The sequence below is a fragment of the Pogona vitticeps genome, chromosome 9 (assembly GCF_051106095.1).
Source record: "Pogona vitticeps strain Pit_001003342236 chromosome 9, PviZW2.1, whole genome shotgun sequence".
NCBI lineage: Eukaryota > Metazoa > Chordata > Lepidosauria > Squamata > Agamidae > Pogona > Pogona vitticeps.
In genome coordinates this window covers 2,856,897-2,874,308 of record NC_135791.1, presented here as the reverse complement: position 1 = coordinate 2,874,308, position 17,412 = coordinate 2,856,897, and the positions used below count along the sequence as shown (strand labels likewise).

Genomic DNA, 17,412 nt, shown 5'->3' with positions numbered 1-17,412 from the left:
TTGGATATTTCCCTCCCACTCCAAAACCGATTGAATAGGATTTAATTCCAAGTAAAAAAAAAAGGCTTTGCATCTGATTGCAAGAGTTGACCCAGGTCTACTTGGAAGTAAATCAGGCTGAACTGAATGGATGGAATTCACTCTCCAGAAAGTATACACATGCAGGCTTAGCCTTATAGGGATGATGATGATGATGACCCTTCCACAGAGTTCATCCGAGGTTGCAGTCCTGCTCCCTCCTCCCCCGCCTGGAGATCAGAGCTCACTGCACTGTTCAAAGGCACCTAGGGATAAAACTACGATTCCCAGCACGCCTTGCGGGGAAAAAAAACCCGCAGTAGCTCCTCCGCTTCCAGGCTCTCTCGCGATGTTTTCCGGCGCCACGAGATTCCGAAGGGAGGAAAGCGCGCCGGCTCCTTCGCGCCTGCGTAGTGAGGGGAGGGGGGTAAAAGGAGTCCCCGCGCGTCAGGGAAGGGGCGGGGCTTGCTCTTCCCCTCACTCTCAGCCCCGCCGCCATCTTGTTTCGCCGCCGCTGCCGCGCTCGCTCCGTCCGTCAGATTTCCCCGCCCCCCCGTCCCTTTCCCGTTTCGGCCGGGGGTGCGCGGACTGAGGCGGGCGTCCCGGCACTTGGCAGCTGCGGCCGAAGGACAGCGGCCACCACGGACGCGGACCAGAGCGGTGAGTTCGGAAAGGCTCCTGAGGGGAGACCCGCTGAAGAGGAGCGGCGGTTGGGGCGCTTCGCCTCGCTTACCCCCCTTCCCCTCCCCCAATCTCCTGCGGACGCCATTCACGCTTCCCGCGCTCCTGATTGGCTGGGGCGCCTGCCCCCCTTGGCGTTTCTGATTGGCCGGCCGTGGGGGAAGGCGGGAGGCCGGAACTCCGTCTCGGCCATTGGGCCGGCGTCTGCGGGCGGACCGGGGAGAAGACAGGAGGCCGGAGGAAATAACATATTTTTTTTTTCTTCCCGCCTACTCTGGGCACAACGGTCGGAGGGGGCGGGGCTTAAAAAGGGGCGGAGCCTGAAGAGTCCCAGGCTAAACTTTATGGATAACAGGTTTGGCGGGCTCAGCCTAGGAGGGGGATGAACAGGTGACGCAGGCTCGAGTTGGTTCGTCTAGTTAGGGCAGCACCAGGTGTACGTGGACTTCTTTTAAAAAAGAAAATGGGACTTGGTTTTTGGATCCACGCAGAGCTTGGACTGCTTTGCTTTGCTTTTGCAGGACAGTTGGCTTATCTAAAATATTCATGTGCTGCCTTTATCAATGCTAAAATAATGAATTATCACAATATTATTAAGAATCAAATAGATAGCATTTTTAAACTTATGAAAAAGAGCAATATTAAGAACAGCAGGAAACCCCCCCTTGCTGTGAACCAGTTCCGAAAATCCTGTGGGATGCCTGCCTGGTGAGATGCTAGGATGCAGTCGTCCTGCCTCTGTTGTGTATGTCTCAGTGGCCATGAGGCACTGAAGACCTTCCTTTCATCTGTCTCTCTCTCTCACACACACAGAGGCATTCCCCCCCTTTTTTTTTGCATTAGAGAATAAGGCCAGGACAGCTCTGGATCTGTGAGATCCAGGTGTTTCTAAAATTATTATTTGCTGTGATCTGTGAGATCCGATTGTTTTTTTTTTTTAATTTGCCTTAATTATATGGCAGGGTGGAGGGTCCAGTAATATTCCCGCTGTTGGCTGGTCTGTCATTCATTGGGCATCCCATGCCTTGTGCCTGGCCCACTGTGGCTTTTGCTGCTGATGTCCTTGTTCTTGTCTCCTCCTTGTATTGGTTTGTCTCCGGACTCATCCACAGTACTTGGCTGTTCTCAGCAGATAAACGTTGCCTGGTTAGATTGCTAGCAACATATTTCCCCCACACTGGCCGCCTTGCATTGGCTGCCCATTCTTTTCTGCTTTGATTTCAAGGTACTTACGATTACATATAAAACCCTAAACAGTTTAGGACCTCGATATCTGGCAGAGCTCCTTCTCCCACCCAGTTCTGCCAGAGTCACTTGTTCCAGCCAGGCTGGGTGGCTGAGGGGCCTAACGTTGAAGGAGGTCCGGAAGGAAAGAACGAGGAACCGGGCCTTCTCGGCAGTGGCTCCTCGCCTTTGGAACGACTTGCCCATGGAGATCCGCCTGGCTCCCTCTCTGGGTGTTTTCAGGAATAAACTTAAAACCTGGCTGTTTGGTCAGGCTTTCCCTCCTGCCATATCTTAATTTCTTATACCTGTACTTCGCCATCCTGGAGCTATAAGTATATGTTTTTGGTTTTATTGTTTTTAAATTTGTAAACTGCCCAGAGTAGACCTGTGGTCTAGATGGGTGGGATAGAAATCCAATAAATAAATAAATAACATGTGTATACAATGTGACTGCTCTACAAACTGTGGCAGTTCTATGGCAGCGATTGGGGGAAAGAAAGACACCTGTGTGGGGAGCCACAGATTTTGAAATGACAAAGCACAGCGTTTCCAGGATGGGTTTTTATTCCATAAGGTGTCCTGGGTGCAAAAACTAGCATTGGGGGAGAACCTAAAATATTTGCAGTGAAATGTCAGAATTCCACATGCTTGGCACATTTCCAATAAAAGAAAAAATCCTTTTGGTGAGTATTTGACTTTTGGGATTTAAGTGATTAACCTTCTGTTACTTTCAAGTGGACTTGCTTTAAATTAAGTAGGCTGAAAAGTCATCTAAAATTGGCATGGGGGCTGTGTGCGGGCGGTGATGGGTGAGACCTGTGTTCACTGCCCCTACCCTTGCCAACAACATGGAAAATATGTAATCAAATGCGATTGACTTGTTCTCTTCTCATGCCTTGATGAACTCATAGGGTGTTGTTCTCTATCACCCACACCCTTTTCTTGGTCTTATCCAATGCATTTTTTTCCCCTGTGAAACTGAAATACGACTCTGTGTCATGTCAACAAATGTGCTGAAGAGGTGCTTATGCATTCTTTAACCCCATTTCATGGTAGTAGGAGATAGTATTCGTTAGGAGCTTCAGCCAAGGACTTCCACATTACTGCCCTACCCACTAGGGCCTCATTCCTAAATGTTAGAGCTGCACCTGCTGAAAATCTGAAGAGAGTGAAACATTTCAGAGATCATTCTTGAACATGCCAGGGTACTTGCTCACAGAATCACTGCACCAGCAAATGTTGGTGATTCATTGTTAATACAATTTGGATACAGAGGTCTATCTGAATTTGTTCTTGTCATATTTGTTTTATTTTACATTGTTCCCAACCTAGTTTGATGTCAGGGAGAGATCAAGACGAAACCTAATTAGGAATCTAGACAGTTGTGCCCTTCTTTGGGAGGAGAATCACTAATAGAGGCCGTGCGGAACCTTGGGTTTGGACTACAACTCCCACAATTCTGCCTGGGAATTATGGGAGCTGTAGTCTAAAAATACCAATCTACATCCATCATGCTTTCTAATAAGCCTTGCTGTGTATTAAATAAATTCAGTTAATTTGAAAATCTGTTTTCAGTTTCAGTTTTTCCACAGCACAGGCTCAAAACACTTTCTTAGTAGGTTTTCCAATCTTGCCACTCATATCTATGCTGTTAATTGAGCAACTAGAATAGCTCCTATTTGTGTTCTTTTTAACGGACCTTAATCTGATCAATATTTAAATATTTGCTGACTGGATAGCATAATGATGTAGGTGTTGGGCTGCTGAGCCAGATGTTGGGAGTTCGATTCCCCCACTGTGCCGCCTGTGGATAGAGCCAGCCTGGGTGGCCTTGGGCAAGCTGCACAGTCCCAGAAGCCCTTTCAGAAGAAGGGAATGCAAACCCACTTCTGAATATTGTCTACCTGGAAAACCCTGGAAATAAGGGTCGCCAATAAGTCAAAATTGTCTTCAGGGCACATGATTATTATTTAAATATTTAGTTATTACTTGATTCAGTCTGCTTGCCTAATAAACTTGGTTCTGCCTCAACCCCAGTGCATCAACCCCAGTGGGCATGAGCAGTGGTACCGGACAATAGAGACACTGCTGCAGCAAACATTTTCCTGTAAGCTTTAGTTTGATCCCTGCTTCTCTACACATTATATGTTCTTTTATTTAAGGAGAAACTTGAACATATGGTATTTCTGATGGATGATTTTAACCAGCCTGCAGATTCTCCTGTTTCAGCCTCATGCGAGTTATTCTGTGCTTTATTGGCTGTCCTAGTGTCAGACTCCATTTTAACGGAAGTAGCTTCTGCTCTTTCCAAAGAGATGTTTTTGAAGTTTGATGTTTGTGTGGCTTATTTTCCTTTTCACAATATTTTTTCCTTGAAAAAGCCATCACATCTTTGTATTATATTTAGTATTTCTCCATGTTCCCAAACAGTATTTCTTGCATGTAGCTGAATGTCTATGCCTGATAGAAGTTGCCACCCAGTGGTAACTGCCAGGCCACGAGCTGCCCGCTCCTGCTCATGGTGAAGCAGACAAGGAGATGAAGGCAAGGCAAAATACTGCAGCGGTGGGACTACTCAGTGAGGCGGTAGATCCCTGAGACTGAAACCTCTGTGCAGCCTGGTGTATCTTGTTTGGCTCGTGGAGCTGGCTGATGATGTGAGCCTGGAATTGCAGAGGATGACCTTGATCCATAGAGCCAAGGTTCAAAACCAGGTCACCCAGTATCTCATAGCTGTTTCTGAACAGCGCAGGGCTAGTCTTGAATCAAAGAAGTAGTTGATGCTTTGTAAACTGTGTTACTGTCCATCTGAGAGGGTGGATTTTGTCTCTCTTCTCATGAACTTGCTTTTTAAAATATATAGCTTCTGTCATTTAGCATTGTGTGTGCTCTCTGGTTCCGTACTCTCTCTTCTGACATCTTTGCCTGGGATGGAAGTAGGAATTGCAGAACTTAGAAGTAAATGATTAGAAGCAATTAGATCCTTGCAATTCACTCCTTTCTCTGATACCTAAGATACAGCTACACCGCATTATGGCTGCCAGTTAATGAGTGATCATGGCAGTCCTTTCGTACTGTCACTGTCCTTATATGTAGTTACTTTTGTAATTTAGGGGCTCACAAAATAGGGTGGAGGGTAGTATCATATGATTCAAATGCCAGCTTGTAGTGCACCTCTGTCTTATGCTGCAGGTTAAAAAAAAAGAGAGCTTGTTGTTGTTTAGTCGTTAAGTCACGGACCCCATGGACCAGAGCATGCCAGGCCCTCCTGTCTTCCACAGCCTCCTGGAGTTGGGTCAAAGTCATGTTGGTCGCTTCAGTGACCCTGTCCAGCCATCTTGTCCTCTGTCATACCCTTCTCCTCCTGCCCTCACACTTTCCTAACATCAGCATCTTTTCCAGGGAGTCTTCTCTTCCCATCAGATGGCCAAAGTATTGGAGTCTCAGCTTCAGGATCTGTCCTTCCAGTGAGCACTCAGGGTCGATTTCTTTCAGAATGGATAGGTTTGTTCTCCTTGCAGTCCAGGGGACTCTCAAAATCAATTAAATCAACACTTTTATTTATTTTTGAGAAGTATGAAGGTAAAGAATTGGTTTGACATTGTAGCTATAATGGCAGTTAAGTTAACAATTGGCTTTGAAATGATAACAGCTAAAAGGTAACTTCCCAATCTATGAAGATTTACTTTTTCCCTTCTGTGAAGATGTACACCCTAGAGATGTTGGAATGGTTGTTTAGATGCGTTTTTTTTTGACAGTGGCTGCAAGCTTTCTCCCCTTCAGGGCATAGTGACTTGAATGCCTTTCAGGCGTTCTGTGTAAATGTTGTAGGACTACTAGAGTATGTGAAACCTATACTGCAAAAAAGGGGTGCAACCAGTCCACCAGGCGGCCACTTTGGGGGTTCTATATCTAGAACACCCCTAGCGGTCGGCTGAGAGAGCCTGGTGTTGAATTGCCAGGGGTGGGCGAAGAGAGGCTGATGTCATGATGATTTTGAAGTCCAAGATTGCTATTTCCTGCTTCTTTTTCCCCCTTCATCCCTCACTGGCTGTCATGCTGGCTGTCATATTCTGTTTCGCTGCCTGCGAAATGAGGTTGCCTTCAGATCCACAGTCTGTGGTGGCAAGGCAGCATCCTGCAAATCGTATCTCTTAAAATGGTGTTTTGATCAAGAGTAAAAAATAAAAACAAAATCTGTTTCTTTTTTTTTTATCCCAGGATTTATGTAGATTTATATATCATAATGTGAAAGACAGGGTCAGAATTGTAGCTGTGTCTGTGATGAAAGCAGGCAGAAAGCTGATTATCTTCATTTTTTTAAAAAAAAAATTGATTTGTTTGCTTATTATTTATTGAATGTGTGTTTCTGCCAGCGATTCCTTTTACATAAGTTGTTCCAAGACCGAAGTCTCCGTGTCTGACCCCTGTTCTGCATCTCAAGGTAACTTTAAAACAGGAAGTGTACACAGGAGGTGAGTGACAACCCGAGCCGCCAATCTGGGTTCTGCGGGCGCTGGAGATAAAGGGGTTTAGCCAATGAGATGCCAGCAGAGGCGAGGTCCGGTGTCAAATAGCATGCTAGATTGAATGTCTTTGACTGTTAAAGTGGAAGGAGGCTGCACAGTGTTTCATTGGAGTCTCTGGGAGTTTTTCAGTGAGGCAGGGGTCAGCTGAAAGACAAAGAAAAATGGCGAATAGTTTGTTGGCAGGGCAGCTGTTCGGTTTTGTACCCCAGTGGACACTCCAGGAACCTTTTCCTGCATCTTCTGCTGCCTTTGTGTCCTTTTTCTTCACCTTTGTTTTGCTGTGTGGAGGAGGGCTAGGAATGACTTAATTAGCTCTGTCAGAGGAGAGACATAAGTAACTGCACATAACATTTAATGCGACCCCTGGTAAGTTTTTTTTTTTACAATTACTTTTCTTTTTCTTGAGTGATCCTCGTTGCAGTCAAGAGCCCAAGAGTGCAGATAAGTTGAAACTGTCTCGGAAAATGGCCCCTTTGCATTCCTTGCATACCTGATGGAGCGCTTACCTTGCTTCTCCCTTGGCTTATGCATGCCTTTTCTTCACGGGGCTCCTTCCTCTGCCACTTCTGTAGCAATAGCAGGAGACGTGCGAGGAAAGAGATTAATTTTTACTGAGACGCATAATCTGTGTAAGGTGGGGGTTGAAAAGCTGGAAGTCTTGATTTTCTTCTCTCTCTCCTCCTTTTCTCCATAACTTGTCTTTGTTCAAATGCATTGAAGCTTTCATAAGGAGAAGGATGCAAGGCAGCTGATTTTCTAGAGCTCTTTTGATTCTGGGAGCTGCAAAGAACATTGGTGGCACATGGGGAGAGGTGTCAGAGGGGCACGGGTACCGCTAACTCGTCCCATGTCATGTCAGGTCTTTGAGACTTTGCTAAACAGGGCCTTGGGCCGATGCATCACCTTATGTATTTATTAGATGAGTAAAATGCTGTATATTTCTGTAAGACTAGTGTGCCCTTTTTTCCTCTGTCCCTTCTTTCTTTTTCTCTCCCCACCCCCACTCCTATGGGGGGGGGCAGTGCATTGCTTTCTTAAATCACACCCTTTCCGATAGGATGTGTTGTACAGTATTGCTTTTCTTATCAAGTCAGCTTCCGTGTTCTGTGATCTTAAACATTTTGCAGCAATCTTATTGTATTGGTGTTGGAACATTAAATGCTCTCTCTCTCTCTCTGCGGATAAGTCTTGTAGTTTCTGCCCCAGATCTTGGTTATCTAAAAAGATTCTGTCCTTCAGTCACAGGCTGCTAAAGACAGAGTTTACTGTGAGTGCTATGTACAGACTTGCCTCTCTTTTTCCACTGTCCTTTGACAGGTATAATAAGGTGTTTGCTTTTCTTTTTAATGGAAAATAAATGACGAAGGTCACTGGAACGTTCCTTTTGCTGAGAGCACCTATTCTGCAGTGAAGGAAGAGGGGTGCTGTGGAAGGCTTTTTGTAGCAGAGGTTTGCCTTGAGTAAAGAGCACTACCTACGGATTTTTAAAAATGTCTTCCCCTCCTCATAGTTGGAATAGTGTTGCCGTACAAGTTTCTGGAGCGGAGGCCTTCCTTTGCTAGCAAGAGTGACCTTGAAGTGGTGCTTCTCTGAGTTTTGGCAAGTGAAGGACAAAGTTTGTTTATGCTCCTCTTAGCTGGCTAGAGAAATCAAGGCTGGGAGGGGGAAAGGAGTTATTTGCAATACCTGAGAAACCCATAGTTGGCGAGAAGAGGCAGAACTGAAACCATTTCAGCCAAGAGCCTTGAAGTGACAACTCTCTTGTCTCTCTCTCTCTCTCTCTCTCATTTCCCTTGCCTTCACCCTGCTCTGAAGGATTCCAGGAGAGTGGTATTTCAGCTGATCAGAAAGGCATGGATCTGTTGTTGTGCCCTTGTCCCTTACATAACCTTCATCTCCTGGCCTTGGGAATGATATTTTAGAAGGTGAAATCAGTTGTCTTTTATTTATTTTTTTGAAAGGTATACTGGGACATTGAGCAAAGACAGGTGGTGATTTTAAAACATCTATTCTGTGGTTGTTAAGCACTTCGAAAAGGAAGAAATGCTTCCTGGGAACAAACTATCAAGCAGTGATTTACAGCAGCCTTCAAGTATCAGCTGCTCAGGATCTCAGATGGCAAATATCCCAATATCCCTCTGGTCCTGGTGGGTCAAGACTGGAATCTACCTGACTTTCAGGAAGGGGCAGTGAGCAACTTTTCCTTTCTACTTTGATTGCATTGCTTGATGTGAAACCTGACTGTTGTTGCTTTTTACCGGCATCCTTCCTGCCAGCGAGCTGCAGCCCCTCACTGGAAGGGTATTTCTCAAACAGATGCTATGGTTCCCTCATAGATCTCTCTCATCTCACTAGTACGTATTGATTTTGCTTCTCTCTTCTTGAAGAGAAGTTTTGCAAAAAATCTAGTCGCATGTGTTCCTGGCCTGCTGGTGAGTGTTGGCTGCAACACACCAGGAAGATCTTCTGCACACAGAGTTTGGCGCGCAAGACCATTGTGCATTTAGTCGGCCTTGTGCCACAGAGTTTCCTTGTGGATTATGTCCCCGGCATATATTCCATTTGGATTCATAAGCTTCCAACAAGCTTCTGTATTCTGCCAATACTTGTTCCTGGTTGAAGGGGGTTAATAAGATTACCAGCACGGTGTATTTATCGGTCACCATTTCTCATAGGAGATAGGCCCTTCTCTGTGTATAATTGGGTGGAATGCTATATGTGTGTAAGGAGAGTGAGCATTGCCCTGTTCATATTCTGTGAAGAAGTTATTGTTCATATTGTGTAGGGCATTCCTTCTGTAGCATTTTCAGTTCTTCCTTTTTCTGTGCCACATACGGTAAAATGACAGTGCATTTTCAAGTTCTTTGTGGAAGTCATTGAACCAGAGAACGTACAGTTATCCTAAGAAGAATGATGGCTCTTATTAATACAGTGGTGCCTCACTTAACGATTGCTTCGTTTAACGATGTAATCACTTAACGATTATTAGTTTTCTGGAGCGATCTTGTGCTCCGTTTAACGATGTTTCCTATGGCCGATTTTCGCATAGCGATGTTTGGGACCTTGCTTCACATAGTGATGACAGTTTGGGTTCCCCTGTTTCGCTTAGCGATGGTTTTGACAGCCTCGTGTTGGCTGTCTTTTAAATGTTTAAAAATGTTTAAAAAAGGTTTAGAATGCTTGAAATCATAAGTGCACTTAATAAACCCTTTGTTAAACTAATTTGACTTTGTTCCGACTCTTTTTGAATTTGTTGTAATTTTTCCCCCCATTGAAATGCATTGAATAGGTTTCAATGCATTTCAGTTGGGGAACCGCGTTTCGCTTAGCGATGTTTCCTATGGCGATTTTCGCTTAAGGACGGCAATCCGTTCCCATTGGAGCGGATTATCCGGTTTTCAATGCATCTCTATGGGAAAATGCGTTTCGCTTAGCGATGTTTTCCCATAGCGATGGTTTTTTTGGCACCAATTAAAATTGTTAAGCGAGGCACCACTGTAGCACTAATGGGAGCATCTTTCTGCTTATAGAACAAAACGGGGGGGGGGGGGAGACTGGTTTAAAGCAAAAAGTTATGATTGAAGCTTAACCCTCACTCCTAGTAAAGGTGATTTAGACCTTAGATCAACCCTCTCTTCGGGATTGAAGTAAGGGCACACTGATGCACATTTCTTCCACCACAACTTCCACCTCAAATAAAACAAGAGGTGAGCTCCACACCTTGATTTCCTAAAGGGAAAAACAATACTTACCTGAGTCTAAACCCAAGATTTCTTTCTCCACAGGGAGGCTGAATTGGATTGGATTAATAAGGAATAACTAACTAACTGAGGACAGGACGGTGGTGCAATTCTGCTTGTAGTTGCTGATGCTGTGGAAAACCGGTGTTTCAGTTCACTTCTGCCTCACCACAAGACGTGCTATCTAGGGAGCAGAGTGCTGGTGGGCACGACAGAATTATGATGTAATGTTTACTTGGGATGAAGGTTAATGTAGGAGAAGGGTGCATCTGTGTGCCCATCAATCAATTGAATGTCGGGAGATAAATCAATGGTCTGAATTTCCTTGTTTTGGGGGCTGTAGCTTCAACCATAGTTTTTTTTGCTGTAAATCAGAGTTTGTTTTCTTTTTCCCTGTTCGAGGAATTTTCCTGCATTTTGAAATGTGGAACAGATAAACATCAGCATTGGGAAATACTTCTCTTTGCTGAATAGGATATATATATCCAAAGTTCCCTCTGAGGAATGTAAGCCTGCATGTCACTGCCTCCCCTTTACGCAGGCCTCCTCCTCCTCCGTGCACCCCCAGCGATTGTTTTCAGCCCCTTTGGTTCCGGTCACAACCCCTGCCCAGTGGGGCTGAAAATGAGAGGGAACATTACCTGGGGCCTATGGCATGATGCAGACCAACTTCTCCAAACCAGTTCTAGCTACATCTCTAAAGAAGTCACAACCATTCACAGAAAAGAGTGAATTCTTACTTAAGGCTGTCTCTTCAAAAAACCCCACACAGTTCCTATGTATTAGTACTCTGTCTTCCCCCCCATCAGCTTTGATATAGTGTTTGAAGTCCCCCACATTTGCAGTATAGATGTGTTCCATCAGAATCTCATTCAGCCTAAAAGGGTGTATGAAAACCAGAATTTTCATCCCATAGTTGCCACCCTGTGATGTTACTGAAATAAAAGGTCCAAGCAGAGACCCATACGTGGTGAGAGTAAATATAAGGGTGGGTGATCTGGGTCTTGGTCCCCAGTAGCACATCCTTACGCTTGATTATCTTTTCTAATGCCTTCATTGTTGCCCTTCTGAGTCTCAATCTTCTTGAGATTTCTTGGCTGCAGTCTCCCTTCGGATTGATGATGGAATCAAGGTAAACAATAACTATTTAAATTTCATAGCCAGTTTAATGGTTTCCAAAGATGTGGTCTGAGAAACCTTGGGACTCCTTAGTAGCATTGTAGGTCGCTTGCATTAAATGTGTCTGTTGTTGGTAAACAGAACCTTCTGCAGGCTTCACACTGTCACTGTGCCTTAAATTCTAATTATAGTTTAGAACCCAGCCTATAGGCTCGAACTTCCAAGGGAAATGAGAAAATAGTGGTTCAAAGTTGCTCCCTCTTTGCTTTACTTTTGCTTTGCTTTCCATGGTTGAGCACTTGTAAAGGACCAGTAGCAAACTAATGAATGATGGTTGGTCTAGACAGGGATTTGCAAACCATTTCAAACCATGATTTTTGATTGATAAGTTCATGGTTGTAGAAAACTTGTGTCTGTGTTCTGGCAGACACATTTAACCCAGAAAGGCAACGTGAAGCGTTCCATATTTAAAAAATAAACAAAAATGTCTCTTCAAAGTTCTGAAAACGTTTGGAAGCGTGTGTACTATTAAACATCCCAGGTGGCATCTTGTTGTTTGCCTTTATAAGACCAAGTAACATAATAACCTTTGTAAAACCAAGTCACGTAGCAGAAAAGCTTTCGTGATGCATCCTGTGTGCCTTTTATGCTACATAATTTTTTGCTTGCAAACAAGATTTTTGTTGCCGCTCAGTACACATGTAAAGATGCTAAGCAAGATCTCTTGCTTGAAGATTAATGCTCTAGGCATTTCACTCTTGTTTGGTGTGACGTTTATGGAATGCAATGAGTTTAACTTCCAAGAAAGTATGCATAGGACTGGACTTCTCGTGTCCAAAACAAACTTGGCAGTTACTGGGCAAAATAACATTTTGGTGAGATCCTGGTTGAATTTAAAATGCCTGTTTCGTAGAATCATAAAAATGCTTAGAGAACTGCCATGCTCCAGTTTTTGTCGTTGAGAGAGCATACATTAAGAGTACTGGGACATCTGTATGAACACAGTAGATGAATTTGGGCAACGTAGATAACTTGGTGCCATCTGGCTGCATTGAAAGTTCTGAAATCCCTAGTCAGCATGCTCATTAGTTAGGGCTGATGAGAATTGAAAGTCCAAAGCATACAGAAAGGACCATACTCTTATTCTGAGAATGAGAAGTCCACAAAGGGCTCCTGGTTGCCAGCGCACACTTCCATTAGAAAGCTGACAGCGTGTCTGCTGTAACTTGACTTACTGTTTCATACTATTATCATCCGCCTCCGTAGTTGGGTATTGTAACTTCTGGTTCTCTCTCTGTATGGAAGATCAACTTTTAGCACAGTGTTTGATAGTCATGATGATTCAGGTGATTCAGTTTTAAGAGTTCATAAGAATATAGCAGGCTGGTGTTTATTAAATAGAAAATACTTTTCCTCCCGTGCTGGATGTTTTGTATGTCACGCGTGAAGATTCAGAACTTTCTCAATAGAAGTGAAACAAGCAAAGACTAGCTCACATATTTATAATCTAGCAACACCGTTTGAACGTTGGACTCTTAATGCGCTGGCTGAATCCCTGTTGCACAGCTCCATGTGAGCAGTGATGATCATGTCATCAGCAATGGCGAGTGGGCATGGAATAAAGGAGATTTGCTTCTGCTTAAAGGCAGTTTTGAGATGTATGAGATTTGTATGCAATGCAACTAACACAAGTGCGCCCTGAAATCCCCAAACAAAACCTTTAATCAGTGGCCACCGAATCAGTGAGCTTCATGTAAGTGTGGACCAACTCAACTGATTCAGTGGTTTACTTTAGTTAGAAGTGGCAATGGGATTTAGGCCATAGTGATTCTCTTGTTGGCAAGGTGTGCTGATGGATGCATAATAGTTGGGGAACACCCCCGCCCCCAAATTTAGCTCGCTTTGCTAGCTTGCTAAATTTTGTGGTTGCTACTAGTTCCTCCTAATCACCTGAAGCACAAGTTTTGTATGTGTTCCTAGGCTTTAGAGTTTCCTGCACTGCCTGTTCTGCCTGTTTCCAAATCTTTGTGCAACACGAGATACTGTTCCTCCCACCCTGTATTGCACTCAGCTGGAACCCTCATCTTGGCATGCAAATTTATAATTGTTCTCCAAGAGTATAGGTAGCCACCCATTTCTGAAACTGGGCCCTGATCTGGCATCTGTCCCTTTTCCCAAACATGGATCTCTTGAAAACTTTTTTAAATTCCACATTTAAAAAAAAAAACTGTGGATCTATGCCAAGTTTATGGTTTTGACTCTATTCCTACTTCAGCATATCCAGGATGTGTAGTACACTGAATAAACAGTTTCTAGATTCTACCAAAACTACTTCTCATGTTTCCTGAAATTAGTGGGTGATAACAATCTTTAACAGTGATGCAAAGCACATTAAGCTCACCCGAACATGTAGGAAGACGTTTTGTACGCTGAGTCAAATTAATGGCCAGTTTCACTCAATATTGTGCACATCTGGAAGCAGCAACTGTTATGTTTCATATGGATGTCTTTTCCCTGCATACCTAGAAATATAAAATTGCCTGGAAATTTGAAGGGAGGGAGTGGGATGTGTGTGTTGTGAACAGAACACGGAAAAACTGAAATATATTGTATGCTGTGCTTATTTTCTTATTGAACAAAATGTATTTTATTTAGAAACAAAAAAAGTTTCATTTGTAGTATAGCATAAAATTGTGTAATTTTGCATGTTTATGAAATGTAAATATTGATTAATAGGACTGAATAGGGTTGATGCCTTGAGAGATGCATGGGCATCTAAGCTCTATAAGTCGCCAGAATTTTTATCATTTTCAAATGATAAGCCACAGAGATTTCGCACAAGATCTTCACAGTTGGAAGGAATTGCACCTTCTGTGACATTGTTGACAAGTACCCTCTAATACTTCACCTATGAGTTTCAGTCTTCTAAAATATGCGTTTAATGATGGATCTGAACCAGCACAGCTCTCCTTCTTGCCCCTGAAATGATTCTCTTGCTAACCTGAATGGGGGCGGATGGGGAAGCCCTTAATCCTTCCACAAAACCAGTCCCTGTAAATGTTTAACTTTTAAAGTATCATTTTAAAATGTGTCCTTGAACTGCATAGCTTAGAGGCAAGGTCAATAATTGATGGAAACAGAAACGTTGATGAGTTTTACTTCTCTTTTAATACATTACTTTTTAAACTACCAGGTGAAGCATTTTTCAGATGGACCAGGATGATGGCAGGTCACTAGGAAAAGGTCTGTTGTATTGGTTAAAAGTTAGTTGTAGGTCTTCATTTTATTTATTTATTTATTTTCTGAGAAGCAGCTGTCTGGTGGTTCTTTGAACAGCCAATGTATTCTCAGACTGGCAAAAATGTGCAAAAAATATGATTTAACAATGTAATTTCAGGTAGCACTGTGTGGCAAATCGAGTATTATTGTGAGACAGGGTCTTTACTTAATTAATTAAATTATGGTTGCTTTTGCAAAGAAAGAAAGAAAGAAAGAAGTTGGTTTGGTCCTTACATGCAATCTGAAGGCAAGGGGGAGTGATGGATGTACTAGACCCCTAAAAAGTCACAAAGAGAGGCTAGCTTTCACTCTACACAACTCTTCACAAGAGACATGCGTGTTCTTTCCTATGCACATATGGGAACTAAGCAGTTCTCTCTCAAAGAAACAGAAGTATTGGTGGGGTTTGTGTGTTTTGAATTTGGAAGTTCAAATACAGTACTAAAAAGAACACATTATCAGTTTTCTGGGAGGTAGGATTATTTAAAATTTGTCAATGAACAACTCTTAGAAAGCATTCTGATTACTAACAGTAAGGTATTTGCTAAAGGATTCTCAGTGTTGGTATAGTGGAATGAGCCAACAGATGAGGACTCTGCAGAAGAGGCTTTGAATCCCTACCCTACATGGAAACTCACTGGGAGTGTGGAACTGGTAAAACCATTTCTTAAATATCCCACTTACTTTGAAAGTCCTGTTAGGGTCATTATAAATTGATTCTGACTTGACAACAAACACCTAACACATACATTTGCTAAAAAGGTCCAGAATGTATGAAGGATTCGTTGTGAATTCTGCAGTGTGGAGTAAACTTAAGGAAAATGAATAAGATCTCATTTCCAGTTTGCTCCAAAGCAATGCCTTCTCCCTGTGTGTTTATATGAAAATCTGGCTAAGCTGTCCTCTTGAAGGGTTTGGTAGCACAAGTTTTAAGGTTTTTGTAGCTCTGGCTAACAAAGATCTCTGAACTGCAATTTTCTGTTGCCTGCCACACTCCACCTCCCCCCCTTGTTAAACATGCCACAGGGGTCCTCAAACGTTGCTCTCCTATACCAAGTGCTAGAACTGAGATTTTCAGATTTTAAGAAGTACATTTAGCTATCTTCAAGCCGGCAGGGTTGTTTCTCAAAAGTGAAAAAGTTGCAAGTTGGCAATTTGGTCCTGCGGGCAAAGGTGGAACCTCTTAATTGCTTTTACCTAAATCTGAAACAAAATGCTTGTAGTAAGGTTGGTACTTTAATATGGTTTGCCTTAAAAACCTCTAGTTGACTTTCCATTTTGTGGGCAACAAAGTAAAGCATGTTGGATTCTTGTACCTTACTGCATTGAATGCATTTTGATGCTGCTCATTATTATTTATTTACAAACATGCATTTCAGAGTGGGTAAGTTTTGTAGCCAGATGGCTGTAGTACATGTCAGCACAAAGAGAGTGTGCAATTAGTTTAGCCAATGAAGGGTTGCAAAATTTACTTGAAGTGACACTTCAACACTGGAGGCACTCAAGAGAACATTGAACAACCCTCTGTCACATCTGCTTTGATTTGGATTCCTGCACTGAGCAGGGGGTTGGACTTGATGGCCTTCAAGGCCCCTTCCAACTCCACGATTCTTGGATTCTATGAAGTCCATAGCCTTTCACCTGCCCCGCCTCATCTGATGCCCACCTTGCCTTCTGCTCGCCTTGTGGCAATAGTAGGGGTGCAGCTGCTTTGTGCATCTGGTGCTGCTTTACAGTGGTGCCAGTAAGGCTGGTGGGGTGGGAGTAAGGTGCAGTAGGAGGCTATCTTTTTTGCCAAAATATAGCAGCAAAGGGACTGCATTTTGCACGTTCTCTTGGCTTTGAAAGGGTTATGAGTTCCCTGCCCCAAGGAAAAGCCAGAGACTTTCATCATCTAATGGTAGCATGTCTAGAATCCAGGTGAAACCTGGTCTAAGTGAGTATGGTCACTGTAATTTATATGCACCCTTTCCATGTGTTTCCATGCCAGTAACAGCTGGTCTGTTGGTGTTGCACAACTTAAATAGATGTGTTCCAACATTTACCCAGTAGTTAGGGGTGCTGGACTTTTGAGGAAGGCCAGTTCCTGTTGGTAGCAGCATCACATCCAGTACAATGTGGGATTTTTGGAGGATGGTAGGTTAGGATCCCTAAGGAAGTGTATGTAAAGTATTTCAACAGAAGAGTGTTCATATACCATCATCTAAATCCAGCTGTTAGTTCTGATATTCATCTTTGTTCTGTTCTGTCTAAACCTGTCACTTGACTTAATGAGCTAGCTTTGAAATAATTTTATTTTTCTTGGGAAGTTCTGCTGCAGTGGCTGTCGAGAAAACTGAGCCTAAGCTGCCAGCTATGACTTGGAATAAATAAGCATTATTTGTGCTGTATTCCGGGGTTTCTAGACTCATTATGGGACAGGGAAATAAAACTGCTTCCTATTTTCTCATACTTCGGATTTATTGTTGGATATTTTAATTTCAATCACTGATTTTGCTTTCTTTACTTTTGTTGTCATTTTCATGTCTGCCTGTCTTTTCTTTCTGGATAGTTTGTGGATTTTTTTTTTTTAATGTTGGTCTCTTTTACATTCTGTGAGATTTAGGTGGTCTTTAGCATACCTAGAAGCAAAAACATGACCAAATGAATGGCACATTTTATTCTTTCTTTTAGAACAGATCACAGGTTAAATGTGTTAGGATGTAAATCAGCTGTTGAAAGGGAGGGAAACTGTATATCAATTTTGCTTTTTGAGTGAATTGTGTTGCTACTTAGAAGGAGAAAGTATTGTCTAGTGCTAGAGACTGATACTGAAAGAT

The 17,412-nt window shown here is 43.0% G+C and overlaps 1 protein-coding gene across 3 annotated transcripts in view; it reads left to right on the top strand.

Moving 5' to 3' along the window:
* The first annotated feature begins 495 nt into the window (after window positions 1–495).
* The window catches only part of NFYC (nuclear transcription factor Y subunit gamma), a 42,163-nt gene continuing 25,246 nt past the window's right edge, over window positions 496–17,412 (top strand). Inside the window, exon 1 of one of the 3 annotated variants that reach the window (XM_020812938.3) lies at window positions 496–678. The gene's annotated coding sequence lies outside the window, so the exon portion shown is untranslated. The other 2 variants (XM_020812939.3, XM_078380064.1) reach the window with 2 other exon arrangements.